This window comes from Ursus americanus, chromosome 3, assembly GCF_024610735.1.
Source record: "Ursus americanus isolate L20-20 chromosome 3, mUrsAme1.1.p, whole genome shotgun sequence".
Taxonomy (NCBI): Eukaryota; Metazoa; Chordata; class Mammalia; order Carnivora; family Ursidae; genus Ursus; species Ursus americanus.
The window spans coordinates 85,615,245-85,643,226 of record NC_142129.1 but is presented as its reverse complement, the minus strand read 5'-3'; the positions used below and the strand labels follow the sequence as shown (position 1 = coordinate 85,643,226).

General features: G+C 39.3%; 1 long non-coding RNA gene, 1 other non-coding gene and 1 pseudogene across 10 annotated transcripts in view; all 3 read right to left on the bottom strand.

The window, feature by feature from the left end:
- LOC148110420 (uncharacterized) overlaps positions 1–27,982 on the bottom strand; it is a 191,319-nt gene that overhangs the window by 62,337 nt on the left and 101,000 nt on the right. The window lies entirely within an intron of this gene.
- On the bottom strand, positions 58–27,240 carry LOC148110421 (ribosome biogenesis protein WDR12 pseudogene; annotated as a pseudogene).
- On the bottom strand, positions 24,947–25,053 carry LOC123789717 (U6 spliceosomal RNA). The gene has a single exon (XR_006778882.1). It is a non-coding gene; the product is annotated as a U6 spliceosomal RNA (small nuclear RNA).

Here is a 27,982-nt window from a genome sequence, read left to right as displayed (position 1 = left end):
GGCTATGGTATTTGTTATAGCAGCCCAAGCTCACGCATCTCATGCGTGTGTGCATGTGTGTGTTTTTGTGTGTGTGTGTGTGTGTTTTTTTTTTTGTGGCAGAGGGCAGTATCTGCCCCACCTTCCATTCTCCAACCTTGACACACTTTACCAGGAGTTGCCCATCTCCTCCTCATCCACATAGTTAACTGAGAGAGGACCCATGTTTGGACAAAATACCCCTGTTCCTCTAGCCACAACACCCCTATAGCCTATTGGACCTGACAACGTCCCCTCCTGAGGAATTTGGAATTTAAACTGAGACGCTAGACCCCAAGCAGGCTGTGCTGGTAAATGGAGGAGATACAGCACAGGAGCTGTTGGCAATGGTCATTTTCTGCCAAGGAGATTGGAAAGTAAAGAAAACTGCTCGTTAGCAAGAGAGATGGATAAAGTGGACTTGCAGACAAGCAGAAAAAAGACAGTGAGGGAACCCTTAAATTCCACTGGGGCTTTAATTCCTGGTTCCATAGCGTCTCTAAGAGCCAGCTGCCCCTTCATCTTGTGTTCCTTGAGAACCCTTTGGCTTGAGCTAGCTCACATAGACTTCTGTTGCTTATTGCCAGACGTCCTCATTTACCAGAAACCATCCATGAAACCACTGGGACTCCCCTGAAAGCATCTCCCAGAAAGCCCTGCAAATCTACCTAATTGTATCTTTCCAGCCACATTTTATTGCCTTGCTCATAAGGCTAAAATCTGAGTTTCTAGGATGACTTGATGACACCCAAACACTCTGATCACCACTACTTCACTTCGAGCTGGTACACTGATGACAACCCGTCTTGCATTCATTCTAGCCGCTATGTTTTAAGGACAGTAATAGGTCACAGTCCCTTATCTGATCCTTTTGAGGACCAATGCTTTTAGAACTCAAAATTTTTCATTTTTAAAAAGTATGACCCATTCATTATAAATTACATAACACCCTTAGCAGGGTCTAGGGCTGTCCGCTAATCAAACACATTAATATTCCTGTAGGAAAATGCACAAATATTTTTAAAAGTGAGTTAAAGAAGCTAATAGTTTCATATCAAGTTTTTCTGCCAAATAGGTTCACGTCAACTCAGGCAAGATTTTGCTCTCAAGCGATTTAGTAGAAACCTTCGTTTCAGGGGCGGGGTTCAAGATGGTGGAGTAGGAAGAACGTCCTACATATAGAATCTATACCCACACATAGAGCAATACTTCCTGAAGAAGAACTGAGGGCTGATTGAACAGCTTCGGCAGAACAAAGGGCTGAGGGATCACATAGAGAGCATCAGGAAAGACAGAGACATAGTTATGACAGGAACCCCACTCCTGATGCTACCAACTGCAGGAGTGGGGATAGCACTGAGGGGCCCATGTGATTTGCCTGGCCTGGGGCACAGTAAAAAACAAAAAACAAAACAAAACCCACAACAACAAAACAACCACCACCACCACCACCAAATTTTTAAAGGGCAACTAGCCTACATGTGAAGGAAACCCATTTACTAATCCTAGAGCATGGGCCATATGGTGAGGTGTCTGCTGGAAGTATCTCTGGGGTCAGAGGTGCTGGCAAGCACCACTGTTTACATTCTGCCTCCACTCTGATAGCACAGACCAGAGTAGGATCTGGATGCTCTAGCTGGCCTGCCACCTCAGTGAGCCCAGACCCTAGCCCACACAAGCTCCCACAATCCCCCAAAGGGGACCCCATGTCCACACTTTCTCTAGCCCCAGCCATCCCACCAGCGTGTCCCCCCGTATGAAAATCTCTGGCCTATGCCCATTCCAGACATCCTATTAGGGTAGCCCCAATGAAGAGCTCAGCCCATGCTCATTTCAGCTCTACCTTCCCACTAGGGCAGCCCCAGTGCACAGCACCCTGGGAACACCTGGCCTGAGCCCATTCCAACTCAAGCCATTCCAAGAGGGTGGTCCCAGTGCAGAGTGTCTCAGGACTCCTGGCCTGCAGCCGCGCCAGCACCAGCCAGCCAGCACTAACAGGCACACGCAGTCTGTACCAGTGATGTTCCTACACAGGGCCACTCCTTCAAGACTGGAAGAGGTAGAGGTTTTGCTTAAAACAGTAAAACGAACAGAGAAAGTCAAATGAAGTAAGGAGACCAAGGATTATACTCCAAATGAAAGAACAAGAAAAACTGGGAAAATTTACAGAACAGAGATAAGCAATTAACCTGATAGAGTTCAAAGTAATGGTCATAGAGATGCTCACCAGACTTGAGATAAGAGTGGATGAACTCAGAACTTCAACATAAAGATAGAATAAATGCACATATATTCTACACACACACACACACACACACACACACACACACACCCCAGAGTTGAAGAATACAATAACTGAAATGAGGAAGATGCTTTCTAGCTCTCAAAGGAAGACGGTGGAAGAGTAGGGGACCCACATTTCATTTGGTCCCTGAATTCAGCTAGGTACCTATCAAATCATTCTGAACACCTGTGAATTCAACCTGAGCTCTAAGAAAAGAATTGCTGCAAGTCTACAGATAGAAAAACGACCACTTTTTGTAAGGTAGGAGGTGTGGAGATGTGAATCCGAGGGGATCTATTGGAAGATAAGCCCGGGGGGAGGAAGCCTCCATAAGCTAGCCACTGGAGAGTGATAAAGCAGCGGAGGGTAAAATTGGAACTTCTAGAAGTCTGCCGCAGTGAGAGACGTCCCCGCCTGAAAGGTGCTCAGGTGGTGAAGCAGGGCGGAATCCTAGGTGGGACAGTGTGGTCTCAGGATGCCCAAGGTCACAGAAAGAACGGGGGTGCCTGAGTGCAGCAGAGTTCACAAGCTTTGGGGCAGGGAAGCTGGCTACAATTAGCAAGCTCCCAAGTGGCCTCTCAGCCGGGTGATGCCATAAACCATGAACCACAGCACATTCAGGCAACCGCTCTCCGAGCAGGGGCTCAGCAAGCAACAACTGCTGAGAGTTCCAGCTCCTTCCCCCAGGAGGAGCTGTATGGGCAGGCACAGGATCAGGCAAACGCCACGCTGCCTGCCGGAACAGGGGCCCAGGGAGCAGCGGGGCTGCGGTGAGACACCTCTCCCTCCCCTGGGGGGGGATTGGTGCCCGTGTGCATCACAGGAGTCTGGGGAGTTTGGCAAACACGAAAGGGTTGGACTGCTTTTCCCTGAGGGCTCACTGAAGAGTGGGGGCTGCGATCCTTCAGCTCCAGGCCTGGAGATCAGGGCGCTGCTATTTTTTACTTTTTTTCCCCAGCCTTTCAAGCTGCTTGAAAAGCCTTCAGGGAACAAAAGCCACACAGAGCAACCTAAAGCAGCTTACACTGAGCCCAGCCCCCTGGCAAGGGGTGGACAACTCTGCCCAGGCAAAGACACCTGACAATCAGTGCAGCAGGCCCCGCCCCCAGAAGACCAGCAGGCTCCTCAGGCAAACACCAAGTTTATAAATTACTCAGAACCGAAAAACTGCGCTAGAGGAAAATATTATTTAGAAGTAGAGGGTTTTTTGCATGTGCCTTTAGTCTTTCAGTTTAAAATTTTCTTTTTCTCCTTTAATTTATAGAATGTTTATTATCTAATACTGACTGAAAGGTTTTGTCTAAAGATTCTATTCTCTATAAGGACAGGTTGGGGAGAAAGATTCCTGGTTACCATGAAATGTGTATGCAATTTCTAAAGGACTGTAACATATCTTTAATACAAAGTACTTCACTTAAAATATTTCAACAAACTCTCAGTTGGCAGCATCTACATGTTTTAATGTTCTGAATACCCACAAAGCCTTATTATAGTTAGACATCACTTATTTTACCCAAAGCAAACTGTATTTCTAATTTTTTCTCTATTAGAATTTATTAGTTTCCTTAAGATACTTTTTTTAAAACAGCTAACGTAGGAAAACTTAAGTTTCCCCATTAGAAATAAAAATCTGGACAATTACTATATTTTTAATAAATGCTTTTACAGCATTTCAAAAGAAATCTTAATTCAAACGAATACCTAGAAAAGGAAATAAAAAAATCAGTTTAGTTTCAAGAGTCTGCATATGGCAGAGAAGGCAAGTCACATTTTATATTTTAATAACACAAACTATTATATAATGAATACGAAGTAAAGAACTAGACGGTGATAGCTATTATCAAAGATAAAAACACTACAGAAACTTAAAGAGGCTGAGCTGCTTCCTGAACCATCGCTGATGTAATCTGAGGATTTTTTATCAACTTCATTTACAGAAACAATCTCTGTGGTCAAATGTACCATTCACTTTCATGCCCCACATGAGTAGTGTCTGCTCCTGCACTCAGTAGTAACCCGGTGTCTGTCCAGTCTACACTCAGAACTTTGTCTTCGTGAGCAGCAGATCAGAGAGAGGAGCCTTACAACTTCTTGTACCCCACAGTTTGACGATGTTATCTAAAGAACCTGAAATCAGCTGCTGCTCATGGACAGGAGATCACTTTCATGACGTGACCCAGCCTGCATGTGAGGTGAGCGACAGCGACACCAAAGAACCATCTTTCGTTCGGGGATCCCACAGTCTGTTATGCCTATCTGTGCTTCCAGATGCTAAACGTTTACAAAGGAGAGAATAGAGGACATAATTAAACACTTTATTTCCTGTCAAACTTGATTTAAGACTGCTAGACTCCACATCCCACACTCTAACTGTGTGGTCCCAAGCGGCACTGCAGATTTCTTCAGCATCTGACCACAGAACCGAGGAAATTGCTTCCTTGTGGCCAGAGAGGGTCACTGTGGGAGTCCTTGTTAGTCCTGACTGCTCTGCTTTCTGTTTCTTTCTTGGCTGATTTGTGGATTCCTCCACTTCATCATCTTCATCTGTAGGAACTGTAGAACAGATCTTTAGCATCTTATCCCAGGAGTCACTGCAAAATTTAGTTCCCATGCTACCAACAGCTAGAGAATCTGCGCTTCCAGCACAAGCTCTGCAGCAGCGCAGGGCTTGCACTTTCTCTCCACATTCTACTCCCATAAGAGAATCGTCTGAGCCATAGAAGCGCTCAGTAGTAAGCAAGACAAACTCTCCCTTTTCACCCAGGCCACATCTTTTACAATGTCTCTGTGGTCCATGATTGTCATTATTGACTCTCCTTCCAAGGGCCAGATCTGAGAAGTCTTATCATAAGAACCAGTCAAGATCCATTCCTCCGCGCCTCAGCATGAACAGATCCAGTCAAGAAGGAACCAGCATTGCCCTGGCGGAGCATCAGTGTACCTCTCCACATATTCCAGTTCCACAACCTCTTCTGAGGGCATGTTCTCCAGTTCCATGTGTTTCAGCAAAGGCATTTGCAGAAACTGGCCCTTGATAAGGAAATCGAACTCCACGTGTTTGTGGAACTCATTTTTGGCCTCCAGCGATTTATTGATGTTACTAAAGTCCGCAACTTCAGAGGATGCAGGAACTGAATAGGGAATATCATCTACCGCATATTTCTTGTCAGTGAAGAAGCATGTCTGGAGCTGAGGTATGGCGAGAGGTACACACAAGACTTGTCGAGATTTTCGGAGGGCTCCTGCCTCTAGCTTCAGGCTTTAGATCCAGGCGAGAGTTCTCCTATTCTCCTTTTTTTCCCTTTCAACAAGTTTCTTCTTTTATCAATGATTTGTTTTTAAGTCTTTGTTAATTTTCTTTTTCTTAAAAGATTTTATTTACTTATTTATTTGTGAGAGAGAGAGAGAGAGCGCATGCACACACAAGCAGGGAAGCAGTAGGCAGAGGAAGAAGCAGGCTCCCTGCTGAGCAAGGTGCCCGATGCAGGGCTTGATCCCAGGACCCTGGGATCATGACCTGAGCTGAAGGCAGCCGCTTAACTGACTGACCCACCCAGACATCCCTTAATTTTCATCTTCACATTTATATTTTGGCCTCAGACTGAGCCCTGGATTGGGCTCTCTGTTCCGTGGGGAGTCTGCTTCTCCCTCCCTCTGCTCCTGCCCCTTCTAGTGCTTTCTCTCTCCCTCTCAAATAAATAAAATCTTAAAAAGAAAGAAAGAAAGAAAGAAAGAAAGAAAGAAAGAAAGAAAGAAAGAAAGAAAGAAAGAACGAACGAACAGGAGGTAATACTCTTTGTCACAGATCTAATCAATATGGACATAAGTAAAATGTCAAAGCTACAATTCAGTATAACGATTATAAATGTACTAGCTGGTCTTGAAAAAAGCATAAAAGACACTACTGAATCTCTTAGAGCAGAAATAAAATCTAATCAGGCCAAAATTAAAAATGCTTTAGCTGAGATGCAGTCTAAAATGGATACTTGAGGCAGAAGAGAGAGAGTCAGTGACATAGAAGACAAGATGAGAGAAAGGAAGGAAGCCAAGGAGAAGAGAGAAAAACAACTAATGGACCATGAGGGGAGGCTTTGAGAAATCAGTGATACCATAAAACAAGATGATATTAGAATTATTGGGGTCCCAGAGGAAAAAGAAAGAGGCAGAAAGAAGGTATATTTGAGCAAATCAAAGCTGAGAACTTCCCAAATCTGGTGAAGGAAACAGGCATTCAAGTCTAAGAGGTAGAGAGAACACCCCCCAAAATCAATAAAAATAGATCAACACCCTGACACGTAATAGTGAAGCTTACAAATTTCAGAGATAAAGAGACAATCCTGAAAGCAGCTTAAGGCAAGAGCTCCTTAACCTACAATGGTAGAAATAGTAGACTGGCATCAGACCTATCCACAGAGACCTGGCAGGCCAGAAAGGGCTGGCATGATATATTCAGGATACTAAATGAGAAAAACACGCAGCCAAGAATACTTTATCCAGCAAGGCTCTCATTCAGAATGGAAGGAGAGATAAAGAGCTTCCAGGACAAACAGAAACTAAAAGAATCTGTGATCACTAAACCAGCCCTGCAAGAAATATTAAAGGGGATCCTGTAAGCAAAGAGAGAGCCCAAAAGTAACACACCAGAAAGAAACAATCTACAGAAACAGGGACTTTACAGGTAATACAATGACACCAAATTCATCTCTCTCAGTAGTTACTCTGAATGTAAATGGGCTAAATGCTTCAATCGAAAGACACTGGGTATCACACTGGATAAAAAAGCAAGACCCATCCATATGTTGTCTACATGAGACTCATTCTAGATCTGAAGATACCTCCAGACTGAAAGTGAGGGGGTGGAGAATCATTTATCATGCTAATGGACCTCAAAAGAAAGCTGGGGAAGCAAATCTCACATCACACAAATTAGATTTTAAACCAAAGACTGTAGTAAGAGATGAAGAGGAACACTATATCATACTTAAAGTGTCTATCCAACAAGAAGATCTAACAAGTATAAATATTTATGCTCCTAATTTGGGAGTAGCCAATTATATTAACCAATTCATAACCAAATTAAACACAAAAATAATAACATAATAATAGTAGGGGACTTCAACACCCCACACAGCAATGGACAGATCATTTAAGCAGAAGATCAACAAAGAAACAAGGGCTTTGAATAACATACTGGGGCAGATGGACTTCACAGATATATACAGAGAATTCCATCCTAAAGCAAGAGAATACACATTCTTCTCAAGTGCATATGGAACTTTCTCCAAAATAGATAACATACTGGGTAAAAAATCAGGTCTCAACAGGTACCAAAAGACTGGGAATATTCCTTGCATATTTTCAGACCACAATGCTGTGAAACTTGAAGTCAAACACAAGAGGAAATTTGGAAGGAACTCAAACACTTAGAGGTTAAAGAGCATCCTCCTAAAGACTGAATGGGTCAAACCAGGAAATTAAAGAAGAATTTTTAAAATTCATGGAAACAAATGAACATGAAAACACAACTGTTCAAAACCTTTGGAATACAGCAAAGACTGTCCTAATAGGGAAGTACATAGCAATACAAGTCTTTCTCAAAAAATTAGAAAAGTCTCAAATACACAAGCTAACCTTACACCTAAAGGAGCTGAGAAAGAACAGCAAATAAAGCCTAAATCAAGCAGGAGAAGAGAAATACTAAAGATTAGAGCAGAAGTCAATGAGATAGAAACCAAAAGAACAGAACAGATTGACGAAACTAGAAGCTGGTTCTTTGAAAGAATTAATAAGATCGATAAACTCCTTGCCAGACTTATTAAAAAGAAAGGAGAAAAGACCCAAATTAATAAAATTATGAAAGAGGAGAGATCACGACCAAGGAAATACAATTTTAAAAACATATTATGAGCAACTATATGCCAGCAAATTAGGCAATCTGGAAGAAATGAATGAATTCCTGGGAACTTAAAAACTGTGAAAACTGAAACACGAAGAAACAGAAAACCTGAAGACCCATAATCAGCCAGGAAATTGAAGCAATAATCAAAATCTCCCAACAAACAAGAGTCCACCAGGGCCAGATGGCTTCCCAGGGGATTTCTGCCAAACATTTAAAGAAGAAATTATACCTATTCTTCAGAAGCTGTTTCAAAAAAATAGAAATGGAAGAAAAACTTCCAAACGCTTTTTATGAGGCCAGCATTATCTTGATCCCAAAACCAAAGACCCCACCAAAAAGGAGAATTACAGACCAATATCCCTGATGAACATGAATGCCAAAATATTCATCAAGATACTAGCCAATAGAATCCAACAGTACATTAAAAGGATTATTCACCAAGACCAAGCGGGATTTATTCCTGGGCTACAAGGGTACAACATTCACAAATCAATCAACATGATCCATCACATTAATAAAAGAAAGGACAAAAATCATATGATTCTCTCAACTGATGCAGAAAAAGCATTTGACAAAATAGAGCATCCTTTCTTGATTAAAACTCTCCACAGTGTAGGGATAGAGGGAACATACCTCAATCTCATAAAAGCCATTTATGAAAAACCCAAGGCAAATATCATTCTCAATGGAGAAAAACTGAGAGCTTTCCCCCCAAGGTCAGGAACACAACTCTCACCACTGCCGTTCAATATAGTACTAGATGGCATAGCCTCAGCAATCAGACAACAAATAGAAATAAAAGGCATTCAAATTGGCAAAGAAGTAGTCAAACTCTCACTCTACATATGTCACGATGCTTATGTGGAAAACCCAAAAGACTCCACCCAAAACTGCTAGAATTCACACAGGAATTCAGCAATATGAATCATGCACAGAAATCATTTGCATTTCTATACGCTAACGATGAGACAGAAGAAAGAGAAATTAAGCACTTGATCCCATTTACAATTGCTCCAAAACCCATAAAATACCTAGGAATAAACCCAACCAAAGAGGTAAAGGGACTGTATTCTACAAACTACAGAACACTTATGAAAGAAATTGAGGAAGACACAAAGAAATGGAAAAACATTCCATGCTCATGGATTGGAAGAATAAATATTGTTAAAATATCTATAATATGCAGAGCAATCTAAACATTCAATGCAATCCCTATCAAAATACCATTGACATTTTTCACAGAGCTGGAACAAATAATTCTAAAATTTGTACAGAACCAGAAAATATCCCAAATATCCAGAGGAATGTTGAACAAGAAAACTAAAGCTGGTGGCATCACAATGCCAGACTTCAAGGTATATTACAAAGCTGTAATCATCAAGACAGTATGATACTGACACAAAACAGACACACAGATCAATGGAACAGAATAGAGAATCCAGTAATGGACCTTCAACTCTATGGTCAACTAATCTTCGACAAAGCAGGAAGGATTATCCAACGGCTGAAGGCTGGTTCCCTTCAACAAATGGTGTTGGGAAAACTGGACAACCACATGAGAAGGATGAAACTGGACCATTTTCTTACACCATACACAAAGATAAATTCAAAATGGATGAAAGACCTAAATAAATGCGAGATACAAATCCATCAAAAACCTAGAGAACACAGGCAGTAATCTCTTCAACCTCAGCCTCCACAACATCTTGCTAGACACATCTCAAAAGACAAGGGAAACAAAAGCAAAAATGAATGATTGGGACTTCATCAAGATAAAAAGCCTCTGCGCAGCAAAGAAAACAGTCAACAAAACTAAAAGACAACCTATGTAATGGGAGAAGATATTTGCAAATGACTTATCAGATAAAGGGCTACTATTCAAGATCTATAAAGAACTTATTAAACTCAACACCCCCAAAAAAAATCCAGTCAAAAATGGGCAGAAGACATGAACAGACACTTCTCCAAAGAAGACCTACAAATGACCGACACATGAAAAAATGCTCCACATCACTTGCCATCAGAGAAATACAAATCAAAATGAGATACCACCTTACACCAGTCAGAATGGCTAAAATTGACAAGTCAGGAAATGACATATGTTGCCAAGGATGCAGAGAAATGGGAACCCTCTTACAACTCTTGGTGGGAATGCAAGCTGGTACAGCCACTCTGGAAAACAGTATGGAGGTTCCTCAAGATGTTAATAATAGAGCTACCCTAAAACCTAGCAATTGCATTACTAGGTATTTACCCCCAAAGTTACAAATGTAATGATCTGAAGGGGCACCTGCACATAGCAGCAATGTCCACAATAGCCAAACTGTGGAAAAAGCCAAGATGTCCACTGACAGATGAATGGATAAAGATGATGTGGTAAATATATATACAATGGAGTATTACTCAACCATCAGAAAGGATGAATACCTACCATTTACACTGACGTAGATGGAACCGGAGGGTACTATGCTGAGCAAAATAAGTCAATCAGAGAAAGACAGTTATTATATGGTTTCACTTATATGTGGAATATAAGAAACAGCAGAGAGGATCATAAAGGAAGGGAGAGAAAACTGAATGGAAGTCATCAGAGAGGAAGAAAAACCATGAGAGGCTCTTAACTATAGGAAACAAATTGAGGGTTGCTGGAAGGGAGGTGGGTGGGGAGATGGGGTAACTGGGTGATGGGCATTAAGGAGGGCATGTGTTGTGATGAGCACTGGGTGTTATATGAAACTGATGAATTCCTGACCACTACATCTGATACTGAAAAATGCACTAGAGAAAATCAACAGCAGATTAGAGGATGCAGAAGAACAGATCAGTAATCTGGAAGACAGGGTAATGGAAAGCATTCAAACTGAACAGCAATAAAAAAAATTTTTTAATGAGATTGATGAAGGGACTTCTGGGACAACATCAGGAGTAATGTTAATTCACACTATAGGGATCTCAGAAGGAGAAGAAGAAAGGGTAAAAAAATTTGAAGAAATAGCTGGAAACTTCCCTAACCTGTGGAAGGAAACAGACATCCAAGTCCAGGAAGTATAGAGAACCCCAAACAAGATGAACCCAAAGACACATAATAATTAAAATGACATAAATTAAAGATAAAGAGAGAATCTTAAAAAGCATCAAGAGAAAAGCAACTCGTTACACACAGGGAAAATCCCATAAGACTTGTCAGCTGATTTTTCAGCAGAAACTTTATACATCAGAGGGAGTTTCATGATATATTCCAAGTGGTAAAAGGAAAAACCTAAAACCAAGAAAACTCTATCTCACAAGGTTTCATTCAGAATTGAAGGAGAGATAATGAGTTTCCCCGACAAATAAAAGTGAAAGGAGTTCTTCACCACTAAACTAGCTTACAATAAACTGTCAAAGGAACATCTTTAAGTGGAAAAGAAAACACCGTAAGTAGAAAATTATGAAATGAAATAAAACATCATTGGTAAAAGCAAACATATAGTAAAAGTAGATCAATCATTTACAAAATTAGTATAAAGATTAAAAGACAAAAATAGTAAAATCAATTACAGTTGACTCTTGAACAACGCAGGGGTTAGAGATACTTCCTGTGCAGCTGAAGACCTGAATATAACTTTTTACTCTCCAAATCTCCACTACTAATTGTGAATCAGATACCTTACCAATAACACAGATAGTTGAATAACACACATTTTGTATATTGTATGTATATATACTGTATTCTTAAAATAAGGTAAGCCAGAGAAAAGAATCGTTATTAAGACCATAAGGAAGAGGGAGAGGCGTTAAGATGATGAAACAGGAGGACCCTAAGCTTGTCTCACCCCTTGAACACAGCATTAAATAGTTATCAAATTATTCTGCACACCCAGAAGTCAATCAGAGTTCTGAGAGAACAAAAACTGTAAGTCTACAAGTAGAAAAGCAACCACCTTTTGGAAGGTAGAAAGTGCGGAAGTTCACTTGGGGGAGACACAGCTGTGGGGGCGGCGTGGAGGGAGCCTGCTTACAGAGGCTACGACAAAGTATTAGAATTGGTTGAGTGCAAAATCTCAACTTTTAAGTTCACTACTGTGGGGGACATGCCTGAATTAAAGGTGCTCAGGTGTTGAAGAGGGGCAGAATCCGAGGAGTGACAGGGTGCTCTGAGGATACCCTGCTTGCGGAAATAATGGGTGGTGCCAAAGTGCAGCGCTACTCCCAGTCACAAGACCAGGAAGCTGGCCCAGAGCAGTGGGTCTTGGTGCAGGCTTTCTGTTATAAACTGCAAAGCAATGTGTGGTCACGGGACCACATTCTGGGACGAGACAGCAAGTGTGGGGATACCCTTCCCAAGAGGAACAGTGCAGGTCTGCACCAAGGGTATCCCTGAAATTTGGAGTTTTGAAACTCAGTCATGCACCTGAAATAAAAAGGCTCAGACACAGGCAGGGTGAATGCAGGGTTCAGATGGAAACCAAGGAAAAAAACAGGGTCACTGATTGCTTTTCTGTGAGGTCTCAATGAAGATTAGGCGGCACAAACTTTCAGCTCCAGGGTTAGACAGCTGGGCACAGCCATTTTCATCCTGGGCATCAGAGCTGAAAGACTCTGGGGAGCAAAACAACCCCACCTAGTGGAGGCCAAGCTGCTGACACAAACCCCTACCCCCCAGAGCCCTGGAGAACATTTCCACTGAAACAAGCAGGCCTCAGAATCAGTGCAGCAGGCCCCTCCCCCAGAAGACCAGCACAAACAACTAGATCTCAGCAAGTTTATTGATCATAAAGTGCTGCAAAGCTTCAGCTCTAGGGGAAATAGGATTGAGCTTCCTTTTTACTTTTTTTTTTTTTTTTAAGATTTTATTTATTTATTTGACAGAGAGAGAGACAGCCAGCGAGAGAGGGAACACAAGCAGGGGGAGTGGGAGAGGAAGAAGCAGGCTCATAGCGGAAGAGCCTGATGTGGGGCTCGATCCCATAATGCTGGGATCACGCCCTGAGCCAAAGGCAGATGCTTAACCGCTGTGCCACCCAGGCGCCCCTGAGCTTCCTTTTTACTTTTATTCTTTCTTTTATTTTTATTATTTTTTCATTTATTTTCTTATATTTTCCAATTCCTTTTAAAATTTTTCTTAATTTTAATTTTTATATGCATACTTTTAATATAGATTTTTTTTGTCTACTTTCATTTTATTTTATATTTTTTATTTTGATATCTAAATTCTTTTAACAACAGATCAAACACACTCGGGATCTATTTGTTGTTTTTGGTTTTTGGTTTTCTTGTTTTGTGTTTTTGTTTTTCTCGTTTTTTTTTTTTTTCTTTTTCTGTTCTTCGCTGTTTGTTTTTTGTTGGGTTTTACTGTTTTACTTGTTGTTTTTCTTTCTTTTCTGGATGAAACAATGAGATGGAGAAATTCACCCCACAAGAAAGTACACAAGGTAGAACTCACGGCCAGGAATTTAATCAATACAGACATAAGTAAGATGTCTGAACTAGAATTTTAAACAACAATTTTAAGGATACTAGATGAACTCAAAAAAACCATGGGAGACACTAGAGAATCCCTTACTACAAAGATAAAAGAACTAAAATCTAGTCAGGCCAAAATTTTAAAAATGCTATAACCAAAATGCAAACACAAATGGAGACTATAAGAACAAGAATGGACAAAGCAGAGGAGCAAAGCTGGGATACAGACGACAAAATTATGGAAAATAATGAAGTCAAAAAGCAGAAGGAAGATGGGGATGCCTGGGTGGCTCAGTCGATTAAGCATCTGCCTTGAGCTCAGGTCATGATCCTGGGGTCCCAGGATTGAGTCCCATATCAGGCTCCTGGCTCAGCGGGGAGCCTGCTTCTTCCTCTGCCTGCCCCTTCCCCTGCTTGTGCATTCTCTCTGACAAAAAAAAAAAATCTTAAAAAGAAGAGGAAGAGGAGGGGGGAGGGGGGGGAGAAAAGTAATGGACCACGAAGGTAGGCTTAGAGAACTCGATGACTTGGTAAATGTAGTTACATTTGTATCATAGGAGTCCCAGAAAATGAAGAGAGAGATAAAGGGGCCGAAGGTTAAGTCAAAAAAAGTTATAGCTGAAAAATTCCTAATTTGGGGAAGGACACAGACATCAAAATCCAGGAAGCACAGAGAACTCCCATGAAATTCAACAAAATAGACAAGGAAAGAATCCTGAAAGCAGCAAGGGAAAAAAGGCCCTTAACATACAAGGAAAGACAAATTAGTTTCACAGCAGATCTGTCCACAGAGACCTGGCAGGCCAGAAAGGAATAGAAGGAAATTTTCAGTGTGCAGAATGGGAAAAATATACAGCCAAGAAATCTTTATCCAGCAAGGCTGTCATTCAAAATAGAAGGACAGAGAAAGAGTTTCCAAGACAAGCAAAAACTAAAGGAGTTCATTACCACTAAACCAGCCCTGCAGGAAATTTTAAGGGAGACTCCTTGAGTGGAGAAAAAAAGACCAAAAGCAACAAAAACTAGAAAGGACCGGGGCGCCTGGGTAGCGCAGTCATTAAAGCGTCTGCCTTTGGCTCAGGGCGTGATCCTGGCGTTCTGGGATCGAGTCCCACATCAGGCTCCTCCGCTGGGAGCCTGCTTCTTCCTCTCTCACTCCCCCTGCTGTGTTCCCTCTCTCGCTGGCTGTCTCTCTGTCACATAAATAAATAAAAATCTTTAAAAAAAAAAAAAAAAACTAGAAAGGACCAGAGAACATCACCGGAAACACCAAATTATAGGTAACACAATCACACTAAATTCATATCTTTCACTCTGAATGTAAATGGACTAAATGCACCAATCAAAAGATACAGGGTATCAGAATGGATTAAAAACAAGATCCATCTATATGCTGCCTACAAGAGACTCATTTTAGATCAAAAGACACCTGCAGATTGAAAGTGAGGGAATGGAGAACCATCTGTCATGCCAGTAGATGTCAAAAGAAAGCCGGAGTAGCCATACTTTATATCAGACAAACTGGATTTTAAACCAAAGTCTGTAACAACAGCTGAAGAAGGGCATTATATCATAACTAAGGGTTCTATCCATCAAGAAGATCTAACTAATTGTAAATATTCATGCCCCCACCTTGGGAGAACCCTAATATATAAATCAATTAATAACAAACATAAAGAAACCCATTGATGATAATACAATAATAGCAGGAAATTTTAACACCTTATTTACAAGAATGGACAGACAATCGAAGCAGAAAATCAACAAGGAAACAATGGCTTTGAATGACACACTGGACTGGATGAACTTAAGAGATATATTCAGAACATTTCACCCTAAAGCAAAATACACATTCTTCTCAAGTGTACATGGAACATTCTCCAGAATAGATAGCACACTGGGTCACAAATCAGCACTCAACAAGTACAAAATGATCGAGATCATACCATGCATATTTTCAGACCACAGTGCTATGAAACTTAAAGTCAACCACAAAAAATTGGGAAAGACCTCAAATACTTGGAGGTTAAAGAACATCCTATTAAAGAACGAAGGAGTTAACCAGGAAATTAAAAAAGAATTTAAAAAATACATGGAAGCAAATGAAAATGAAAGCATGACAGGCCAAAACCTTTGGGAAGCAGCAAAAGCAATCCTAAGAGGGAAGTATATTGCAATATAGGCCTACCTCAAGAAGCAAGAAAAGTCTCAAATACACAGCCTAATTTTACACCTAAAGGAGCTAGAAAAGGAATGGCAAATAAAGCCTAAAGCCAGCATAAGAAGGGAAATAATAAAGATTTGAGTAGAAATAAATGATATAGAAACAAAAAACCAGGACACATGGGTGGCTTGGTCAGTTAAGCATCTGCCTTCACCTCAGGATTGAGACTCACATCCTCAACGGAGAGTCTGCTTCTCCGTCTGCCCCTCGCTCTCCACATGCTCTTGTTATCTCTCTCTCACATAAATAAAATCTAAAAAGAAAAAATCCCAGAAAAGATTAATGAAAATAAGAGCTAGTTTATTGAAAAAATTAATAAAATTGATAACCCCTGGCTAGACTTATCAAAAAGAAAAAAAGACTCAAATAGATAAAATCATGAATGATAGAAGACAGATCACAACCAATACCACAGAAATACAATTATAAGAGGATATTATGAAAAATGATATTCCAACGAACTGGGCAACCTAGAAGAAATGGACAGATTCCTACAAACTTACAAACTACCGAAACTGAAACAGGAAGAAATAGAAAATTTGAACAGACCCATAACCAGAAAAATAAATTGAATCAGTAATCAAAAATAAAAAAATCTCCCAACAAACAACAGGTCCTGGGCCAGATGACTAATGTCCTGGGGGAATTCTACCACACATTTAAAGAAGAGTTAATACCTATTCTTCTCAAACTATTCCAAAAATAGAAATGGAAGGAAAACTTCCAAACTCATTCTACGAAGCCAAAAACTGAGAGCCTTTCCCCTACAGTGAAGAACAAGACAAGGATATCCACTTTCATCATTACTATTTAATATAGTACTGGAAGTCTGAGCCTCAGCAATCAGGCAACAAAAAGAAATAAAAGGCATCCGAACTGGCAAGAAGGATGTCAAACTTTCACTCTTTGCAGACAACACGATACTCTATGTAGAAAACCTGAAAAACTCCACCAAAAAATTACTAGAACTGATACATGAATTCAGCAAAGTTGCAAGATATTAAATTAACGTGCAGAAATCTGTTGTATTTCTATACACTAATAACAAAGCAGCAAAAAAAGAAATCAAGGAATCAATCCCATTTGCAATTATACCAAAACCAATAAAATACTGGAATAAATCTAACCAAAGGAGTAAAAGATCTATACTCTAAAAATATAGAACACTTATGAAAGAAATTGAAGAGGACACAAAGAAAGGGAAACACATTCCATGCTCATGGATTGGAAGAACATTGTTAAAATGTCTATAAGTACCCAAAGCAATCTACACATTTAATGCAATCCCCATCAAAATATTACGAGCATTTTTCGCAGAGCTAGAACAAACAATCCTAAAATTTGTATGGAACCACAAAAGACCCTGAATAGCCAAAGCAATTCCAAAAAAGAAAAAAAAAACTGGAGACATCACAATTCCAGATTTCAAGCTACATTACAAATCTGTAGTCATCAAGACAGTATGGTACTGACACAAAAGCAGACACATAGATCAATGGAACAGAATAGAGAAACCAGAAATGGACCTGCAACCATATGGTCAATTAATCTTTGACAAAGCAGCAAAGAACATCCAATGGAAAAAAGACAGTCTTTTCAACAAATGGTGTTTGGGAAAACTGGACAGCAACATGCAGAAAAATGAAACTAGACAACTTTCTTACATCATACACAAAAAGAAATTCAAAATGGATGAAAGACCTTAATGTGAGATGGGAAACCATCAAAATCCTAGAGAGAAACCTCCTTGACCTCAGCTATAGCAACTTCTTACTAGACAGATCACCACAAGCAAGGAAAACATAAGCAAAAATGAACTATTGGGACTTCATCAAGATAAAAGACTTCTTTTTTTTTTTCTTTTTTAAAGATTTTATTTATTTATTTGACAGAGAAAGAGACAGCCAGGGAGAGAGGAAACACAGGCAGGGGGAGTGGGAGAGGAAGAAGCAGGCTCCCAGCAGAGGAGCCTGATGTGGGGCTCAATCCCAGGACTCTGGGATCACGCCCTGAGCCGAAGGCAGACAATTAACGACTGAGCCACCCAGGCACCCCAAGATAAAAGACTTCTGCACAGCAAAGGAAACAATCAACAAAACAAAAAGGCAGCCTACAAAATAGAATGGGAAAGGATATTTGCAAATGACATATCTGATAAAGGGTTAGTATCCAAAATCTACAAAGAACTAATCAAACTCAACACCCCCCCCCCAAAAAAATTACCCAGTTAAGAGATGGGCAGAAGATATGAATAGACACTTTTCCAAAAAAAAGACATTCGGGTAGCTAACAGACACATGAAAATATGCTCAACATCACTCATCATCAGGTAACTACAAAGCAAAACCACGATATCATCTCACACCTGTCAGAACGGTTAAAATTAACAACACAAGAAACAACAGATGTTGGTGAGGATGCAGAGAAAGGGGACACTGTTGGTTGCACTGTTGGTGGGAATGCAAAGTGTTGTAGCCATTCTGGAGAACAGTATGGCAGTTTCTCAAAAAGCTAAAAATAGAACTACCCTATGATCCAGCAATTGCACTACTAAGTATTTACTCAAAGGATACAAAAATACAGATTCTAACGGATACAGCACCCTGAAGTTTACAGCAGCATTATCAACAATAGCCAAACTATGGAGAGCCCATATGTCCACTAAGCGACTGATGAATGGATAAAGATGATGTGGTTGGTGTGTGTGTGTGTGTGTGTGTGTGTATACACACACACACACATAGACATATACACAGTGGAATATTACTCAGCCATCCAAAAGAATGAAATCTTGCCATTTACAATGACATGGATGGAGCTAGAGTGTATTATGCTAAGTGAAATGAGTCAGTCAGAAAAAGACAAATACCAAGTGATCTCACTCATATGTGGAATTTAAGAAAGAAAACAGATGAACATATGGGAAGAGGGGAAAGAAAAAAAGGAGAGAGGGAAACAAGCCATAAGAGACTCTTAATGATAGAGAACAAACTGAGGGTTGATAGAGAGAGGTGGGTAGGGGGTGGGCTAGATGGGTGATGGGTGTTAAGGAAGGCACTTGTTATGATGAGCACTTGGTGTTGTATGTAAGAGATAAATCACTGAATTCTACTCTAGAAACCAATATTGCACTGTATGTTAACTACCTAAAATTTAGATTTAAGAAAAAGATCATAAGGAAGAGGAAATATGCTTTACAGTCCTGTAGTGTAAAACTTCCACATATGAGGGGAGTCATGCATTTCAAACCCTCGTTGTTCAAGGGTCAATAACGCATCTGTGAAAAATGCTTTAAGGGATTCACAAAATAAACAGATGTAAAATGTGACATCACATACGTAAAACATGAAGGAGGAGAAGTAAAAATGTAGTGATTCTAGAATTTGTTTGAACTTAAATGACCATTAACTTAATATAGATTACTATATATTTAAGATGTTATATATGAACCTCATGGTAACCACAAACCAGAAACCTATAACAGATACACAAAAATAAAGAGAAAGGGATCCAAGCATAACTAAAGAAAGCCATAAAACCACAAAGGAAGAGAGCAAGATAAAAATAAACAGAAAAGAACTACAAAAAACAACTAAAAAACAATCAACAAAATGGCAATATGGATAACTACTTTAAATGTAAGCAGCCTAATGCTCCAAGAGACATAGGTGACTGAACAGATTAAAAAAAAAAAAAAAAAAAGAAATCCGTCTGTATTCTGCCTATAAGAAACTCACTTCAGATTGAGAGTGAAGGGATAGAAAAACATGTACTATACAAATAAATGCACACAGACACAGATACGCACACACACACACATACACACACACACACAAAGCCAGGGTAACAATACTTATATTAGACAAAATGGACTTTAAAACAAAGACTGTAACAAGAGACAAAGAAGGGCACTACATAAAGATAAAAGGATCAATCTAACAAAAGTATATGACAATTATAAATATCTATGTACCCAACATTGGAGCATCTAATTACATAAAGCAAATATTAACAGACATAAAGGAAAAATTTGATAGTAATACAATAGTAGTTGGGGACTTGAACACTCCACCTCATATCAATGGATATATCATCCAGAAAGAAAATCAACAAGGAAACAGAGGCTTTGACAACACAATAGACCAGAGAGTTTTAACATATATACAAAACATTCCATCCAAAAATGAATATGCATTTTTTTCAGTTGCAAATGGAACATTCTCCAAGATAGATCATATATTAGACCATGAAATATTCCCAAAAACTTTTAGAGGACAATATCAAGAACCTTCCGACTGCATCAGTACGAAACTAGAAATCAGTAAAACAAAAACAAAAAAAAAAGGAAAAAATACAAACACAGGGAGGCTAAACAACATGCTACTAAACAACCAATGGATCAATGAATACATCAAAGAGAAATAAAAAAAATAACTGGAGACAAATGAAAATGTAAATATTACAGTTCAAAACCTTTGGGAGGCAGCAAAAACAGTTCTAGGAAGGAAGTTAATAGCAATACAGACCTACGTCAAGAAACAAAAAAATATGAAATGAACAATCTTACCTTACACCTAAAGGAACTAGAAAAAGAAAGACAAAGTCCAAAGTTAAAAGAAAGGAAATAATAAAGATCAGATCATAAATGAAAGAGACTAAATAAAAAGAGACAAATAAAAAGAGAATGAAAAATAGAAAAGATCAATGAAGCCAAGAACTGGTTCTTTGAAATAATAAACACGATAAACCTTTAGTGAGGCTCATAAAGAAAAAAAAAAAAAAAAAACACCAGAAAACTAAAAATTGGAATGTAAGAGAAATTACAACTTACACCACAGAAATACAAAAGATATAAGAGACTGCTAGAAAAAAATATATGCCAACAAACTGGACAACCTAGAAGACATAGATTCCTAGAAATATACAATCTTCTACGACTGAATCAAGAAAAAATAGGAAATCTGAATAGACCAATCACTAGTAACAAAATTGAATCAGTAATCAAAAAATTCCCAAAACACTAAGTCCAGGAACAGATGGCTTGACAGGTGAAATATATCTAACATTTAAATAAGAGTTAGTACCTATCCTTCTCAAACTACTCCAAAAAATAGAAGAGAAAGGAAAGCTTCCAAATACATTCCACAAGGCCAGCATTACCCTGAAACAAAAATCAAAGACAATACAAAAATAAAAAAAATAAAAAAATTAGAGGTCAATATTCCTGATGAGCATAGATGCAAATAGTAGAAAATCAAATCCATTACCAAATACATTTAAAGGATTATTCACCACAATCAAGTGTAATTTATTCCAGAGATGCAAGTATGGTTTAATCTGAAAAATCCACACATCAATCAACATGATTGATAAAAATTATGATCATCTCAACAGAAGCAGCAAAAGCATTTGACAAAATTCAATATCCATGGTAAAAACTCAATGAAGAGAGTATTGAAAAAATATCTCAACATCATAAAGGCCATCTATGACAAGCCCACAACTAACATTATACTCAATGGTGAAAGGCTGAAAGCTTTTTCTCTAAGATCAGGAACAAAACAAGGATGTCCATTCTTGCCACCTTTATTCAACATAGTACCATAAGTCCTAGCCACAGCAATAAGAAACAAAAGGCATTCAAATTGATAAGGAAGAAGTAAACTGTCACTATTTGCAGATGACAGGATATTTTACATAGAAAACCCTAAAGACTCTCTAAAAAAACTATTGGAATAAATGCATTCCATAAAGTTGCAAGAAATGAAATTAATGTACAGAAATCTATTGTGTTTCTGTACACTTACAGCAAAGTTGCAGAAATAGAAATTAAGAAAACAATCCCATTAACAATGCATCAAAAATAATAATTATACCTAAGAATAAATTTATCCAAGGAGGTGATACACCAGTAATACAAAAATTATAAGACACTGATTAAAGAAATTGAAGATGACAAAAATAGATGGAAAGATACTATCTTTTCCCCATTGCATATTCTTGTTTCATTATAATTTTTTTTAAGATTTTATTTATTTATTTGACAGAGACACACAGCAAGAATGGGAACACAAGCAGGGGGAGCGGGTGAGGGAGAAGCAGGCTTCCCGCTGATCAGGGAGTCCAATGAGGAGCTCGATCCCAGGACCCTGGGATCATGACCTGGGCTGAAGGCAAGTGCTTAACAACTGAGCCACCCAGGCACCCCTCCTTTGTTATAATTAACCATATAAGCACGAGTTTAATTCTGGACTCTGTTCCATTCATCTTTTATGTCTGTTTTTTTTTTTATTACTGCCATACTTTTTTGATTACTGTAGCTTTGTCCTATTTGAAATCTGGATACCTCCAGCTGTTTTGTTCTTTCTCAAGGTTGCTTTGGCTCTTTGGGGTCTTTTGTGATTATGTACAGTTTTTTAGGATTAATTGTTCTCGTTCTATGAAAAGTAGTGTTGGTATTTTGATAGGGATTGCACTGAATCTGTAGATCACTGTGGGTAGCATGGACATTTTAACAATATTAATTCTTTCAATTCATGGTCAGAAATCACCATTAACCCCCACTTAATAGAAAGTAAACAGATGACCAGAGTGATTTAGTACTTTACTCAGAGTGACCCAAACAATAACAATTGGGATTCACACCAGGAAGTTTGGCTCCAAAGGTTACAGCCTTGACGACCACCCCATCTCCGCACTCCATTAATCGTATCATCTCTCCAAACGTGACACTTGTAAGTATCAGGTTGTTAGGCTGGTTCCAGATCTGGAAAACCACACAGAGAAAAATTAAGAGAACTAGAGCTATTTAGCAAAGAGCAGAGAAAGCCAAAAAGGAGACGTAATCTTTGTATTCAGATATCTATCTCCTTCCCAAATTCCTTCCCTAACTCCATTTTTAATAAGAGGACATCAGGCTACCAAAGACAGTGGAAGCAACTCCAAGGATAAAAAGAGTCTGAGATTCTGAGAGACAGGGGCTGAGCGATGGGTGTAGCATAAGCAGAGGGCAATCCATAGCAGAGGACAGCTATGAATTAGAGGCTACTTGCCAACAGCCTCTGATCTTTATCTTCTAGCTTATTCATTTATCAAACACTCATGGTGTACCGACCTATGCGCACTGTCCTCAGCACTGGGAAATGCCAAAGAACAAACTGCTCCCGCCTTCCTTCCTGACATTACATTCTCTGTCCCTCTCCTGCTAAATCCACACTGGCCCTTATGTACCACAAACCCTTCTGGATCTTTCCCCCATCAGGACCTCTGCACGTGAAGCTCCCCATTCCTGGCATGTTTTGCTTCCTGTTCTTCAAATGGTTCAACTTATACATCATTTCCCCAGCGAGGGCAGCCCTAACCACCCCATCTAAATAAACATCTGGTTGCTTGTTCCCACATCCCTTAGTTTTCATCTTTGCACTTATTGGTATCTAGTGTTTTTCTACCAATTTTTGTTTACTTTCTCCCCCTATTTAGTTTAATGACATTTGGGTTTTTTTTTTATTTTAAATAGGCTCCATATCCAACATGGGGCTTGAACTTATGACTCTGAGATTAAAAGTCACATGTTCTACCAGTTGAGCCAGCCAGGCACCCCAAAATTTAGCTTAATGACATCAGGAACTTCATCTGTTTTGCAGTCTTCTGTATCTGTGATGTTTTGAATCGTACCTAACACATAGAAGTAGTCTATAAATATTTACTGAATATATTAATAAGCAAGAAATTATGCTTCCATTTGGGGGAATGTGTTAGCTTTGTTATTTTGAAAGTCGGTGGTTGCAAACTAGAGAAAATATAATGTGAGCTATGTGGTTGAGATGGCTAAGTATACAGCGACATCCAAACTCCTCTTCTTAGTAATAGGACTCAAGCTGGAGTTTACTTCCCCTGGCATCCTTTACAGCAAGGATTTGGTCAATGTGGTGTGGGTGGAAAAATGAGGTGTGTCATTTCTAAGTCATACTCTTAAAAAGAAAGGTAGATGCCACCACTGGCCCTTCCCCCCAAACCCTTCCACTACCCAGATGATGTCAAGACTCTAAAGCAACCACTTTGGATCCAATGATGGAAATCTTGTGTGTTGAGAATGACAGAGCTGCTTTGTCGGCCTTAAATAGCTTACCTCTGGAGTATTATACAGAGGAAAAATAAGCTTCCGTCTTATTTCAGTCACCGTATTGGAGGGGGGGTGGTTACTTAGTTACAACAGCTAACTCAGTACTCTAGTAACAAGTCTTAAGTCTTTTTCAGCAATGAGAGGGTCCTTTCTACACCTGGTCTGCCTCTCTCAGGAACTACTGCCCAAATACTATCTCCGTATAATTTCATTTTTTAAAAATTTATCCTTACCATCTTTCAAGTTAGATTCTGTGTCCCACAACACATTGCTTTTGCAATCTTCCACATGCAGAAAGGGAAAGGAAACACAGTGTGAATGCCTAGTACGAGTCATTTACTATGTTAAATGCCTTGCCTATAATATCTTAATCCTCCCAATAGGTCTGTGAGTCCAAAGTCATTTCATTATTTTAAGCAAGAAACAAGTTCAAGGACATTTAGGTGTTTTGTCCAAGGTCACATGGCTAGTAAGTGGCAGAGTGAGACTTTGAATCAAGTAATAGCCAAGTTAGCTCTTTCCACTAGTGTATGCTGATACCGTGGTATCCACAATGACTGAGGGCTTGCATTTGTGTTTTAGATTTTTTTCTGCTCTTATTTTGTTAATTGCATGACTTTTACTTGCTGATTTTTCCTTTTGACATCTTTATCCAATCCTAGGGGCCATGTTTGTTTGTTTTTTATAAATTGCGGTAAAATATAAGATAAAATTTACCATTCAGCTATTTTTTTGAACTTTTTAAAAAAATTTTTTAAATTTAAATTCAATCAGCCAACATACAGTACATTACTTTATGGTGTAGTGTTCAGTGATTCATTAATTTTATATAAAACCCAGTGATCATCACATTCAGCTATTTTTAAGTGTATAGTTTAATAACATTAAGTGCATTCACGTTGTTGTACAACCATCCACCACTGTCCACCTCCAGAACGTTTTCATCATCTCTGAAAAAATATGGGATGCTTCATGAGTTTGTGTGTCATCCTTGCACAGGGGACATGCTAATCTTCTCTGCATTGTTCCAATTTTAGTATGCATGCTGGCCAAGCGAGCACAGGAAGTTTAAGTCATTGGTTTTCTAATTCTTGGCTCCTCTCCTCCTTTTCTTTCTTTCCTTCCGTGACCTGCTGCCTGCTGCTTTGTAATGAACTGGAGTGTCCTAGTGAGAGATGTGCCTGTTCAAAGTCATGAGCAAACGGGCTTGGCTTGGGTCCTATCTTCATCCTCTGCCCCAACTGATCCCCAGGGGTCTGAGCAAGGAAACAGGAGATTCACAAATAGCCTAATTTAAAACTGAATCATTTTGAAGTTTCTTAGCCCTTCAAACAGTAAGTTAGCAGCTCTGACCTGCTCCACCCTGCATGACTCACTGTCCAGTTTGAAGTATTGCCTGTTTCTCAGAGTTTCATCCTCATCTCAAGCTCCCAGGCCCTATCTCCCTTTTCTCCTTTCCTTCTTCCTACTCTCTTCTGGAGGTCTTCCTTGTCTGCAGGAAAGCGTGGCAAGGAGAAGGGTCCATGGTTTAAGGGGAGGAAGAAAATTTTGTGTAATTATCTGTTTTCCATGAAAGGCTTTTTCCATGAGAACACGAGCATTTCAGAGTTTCCTGTGTTCGCTGTCTTCTCACTCCCTTGTGACCATTTCCTAAATCTCTACAAACATGGGAGCTGCTCCACTTCTCCAAAAAATGCTTTGTGCCCACAAATACTATTCATGGGAAGAGGCTCTGAGTTTAGTCTGTTCCTACCATTTGATTATTTGTTTATTGCGCTGATTCAACACATAGGTAAGGATTTGGGCTTCTAATTTATACTCCATGCAATTTTGAAAGCCTAATGATTGGTGTGGAGAACTTGAAGCTATTGCCCTGTGGATTCCATTACCATGCTTGCGTGAGCCTGAATCTACTGCCTTCCCTTCTCTTTCACCCCACAGGGGGCTCTGGGAAAGAGCTTGGGGTGCAGGCCAAGCAGCTCTGCCTCTACCCAGGATGCCTTCCAGGACCCAGTGGGAGCAGCCTGAGGCTGTGCTGAGCCCATCAGGAGACTAGCAATGGTGTAGATACCCAGGCCTAGTCCTTGAGAAACCAAAAATCTTACAGGTAGGAGCAATCAATATGCAAAGCTATACCTGCTATCAGTAAGAAGGTGAGCTCCTTTCAAAAATGAGTTTGCAAGACTGATAGTAATGATTAGTGGAAAGTGGGGCATGAACAAGGTCTTCCTTAGCAGAAAAAGTCTATTCTTGTTAAATTTTATGGGATGTTCTCATATTAACAGCAACACATATTCTTGGTAGGAAAGTCAGGAAAATCGTATATATTCCAATCATTCCAATCCCACAATACAGAGAAAGCTGTTGTAAATATTTCTTTAAAAATTATTCCATTTAATTTTACTTGGATTTAGCAGGAAAAAAAGATGAAGTGAAACTAAAGGAGCTGAATTTTATGTACATATTTCTTCAAAACAAGCTATTAGTTACTAAGGAACTCTTCAAATAAATTGCTAAAACATGAAGCTTTGACACTAGTGTCAATGCATGTTTTTTAAAGCTTATGCTTCTTAATGGCCACAGTTTGTTTCCAAATATTCAGGTTTAGGTGACTATTCGGTCAAAATCCAAGGTCACCTTTGCTATGCTAAAATCAACAAAATCATATGTTTTTTTTGACAGGGAAACCAAAAGAGAAAATGAGAACAAAACTTTATATCTAAGTTTACTCCCTGGATGATTCTTCAAAAGAATTATTGGGGGGAAATTCTGATCTCTAAAGAATAATGTGCTATAAAAACAGCAATCCAGTTTCAGGAGTAAAAGAACCACAGTCAACACAGGGAAATGTTTATACTCTCTACTCATTACAAATTCAAATGCATTTAATTCTGAGAGTCCACCACTTTGTTTTACACCAACTGTTCAAAATCCAGCTTGCTTCATATTTGGACCATGACTTTCCTGTAGAGCGTTTTATTCTGTTTCTCAGATGATGTAGTGGCCATTCTTTCTGTTGTGGAAAAAAAAGATAGACTTACACCACTGTGTCATTGATAACAAGCTATAGTGACACTTCCAGATCCTAATCACAAGGTCTGTGTAGTGTTACCCACTTTTTCCTGAAGACTGTTTCCATGGATCCTTCTGATTTCCTGTTCTAATTTGGACTCACTGCTGTCTAAGCACGTGAAGCAACTGTCATCGTCATAGGCTATCCTCCTAGATTGGTGTCTCGGATCCCCCATTTTCCTCTTTCTTCGGCTCTGTTTCTGCTTGGCTCTAGTATGGCTGTAAGTAACTCTCCCAGAAAAAGTATTTAAAAGACAATCTTTCTGACTCCTTCCCTGCATCTGAAAATATTTTTACGCTTAGTCTCGCTGGGATATATTTTGGTGTTCAAATCATTTCCCTCAGAATGTGGAACTCCCCACCCCATTGTCTTTCAAAATCCAGCATTGCTGATGGGAGTCTGATCCAGTTTGACTTCACAGACAAGCTTGTATTTGCTCTGAGAACTTTAAGGATATTCTTTTTATCCTTGCAGGGCAGAAATTTCACCAGTATGTATCCAGATGGACCCTTTCGATCTGAAAACCCGAATCATTTTTCTATTTTGAAAAAAGTTATGTCCTCTGCGTTCTTTCCATCCTGAGACTCCCACTGGAGCGCACAGAGGGTAAACTGCTTGGATCTCTCCTCAGCCTCCTTCTCTTTCTCATCTCTTTTTACATCGCATATCTAAGCTTTGGAATTTTTTTTTTTCAATTTATCTTCCAGGTTACTAATTCAGTCCTTGGCTGCTTCTAGTTTTTAGACTTCCATGAAATTTCAAAGTTAATTTTGGTAATCATATTTTCAAGATTCCACTTTGAGGAATTCTGGTTTTCTGATTATTCCTTTCAATGGCCACATATTTTCAATGTACAGATAGAAAATCCTCTTCAATCTCTCCACAGCTTTGGGTTTTTGTTGTGTTTTTTTTAAGAT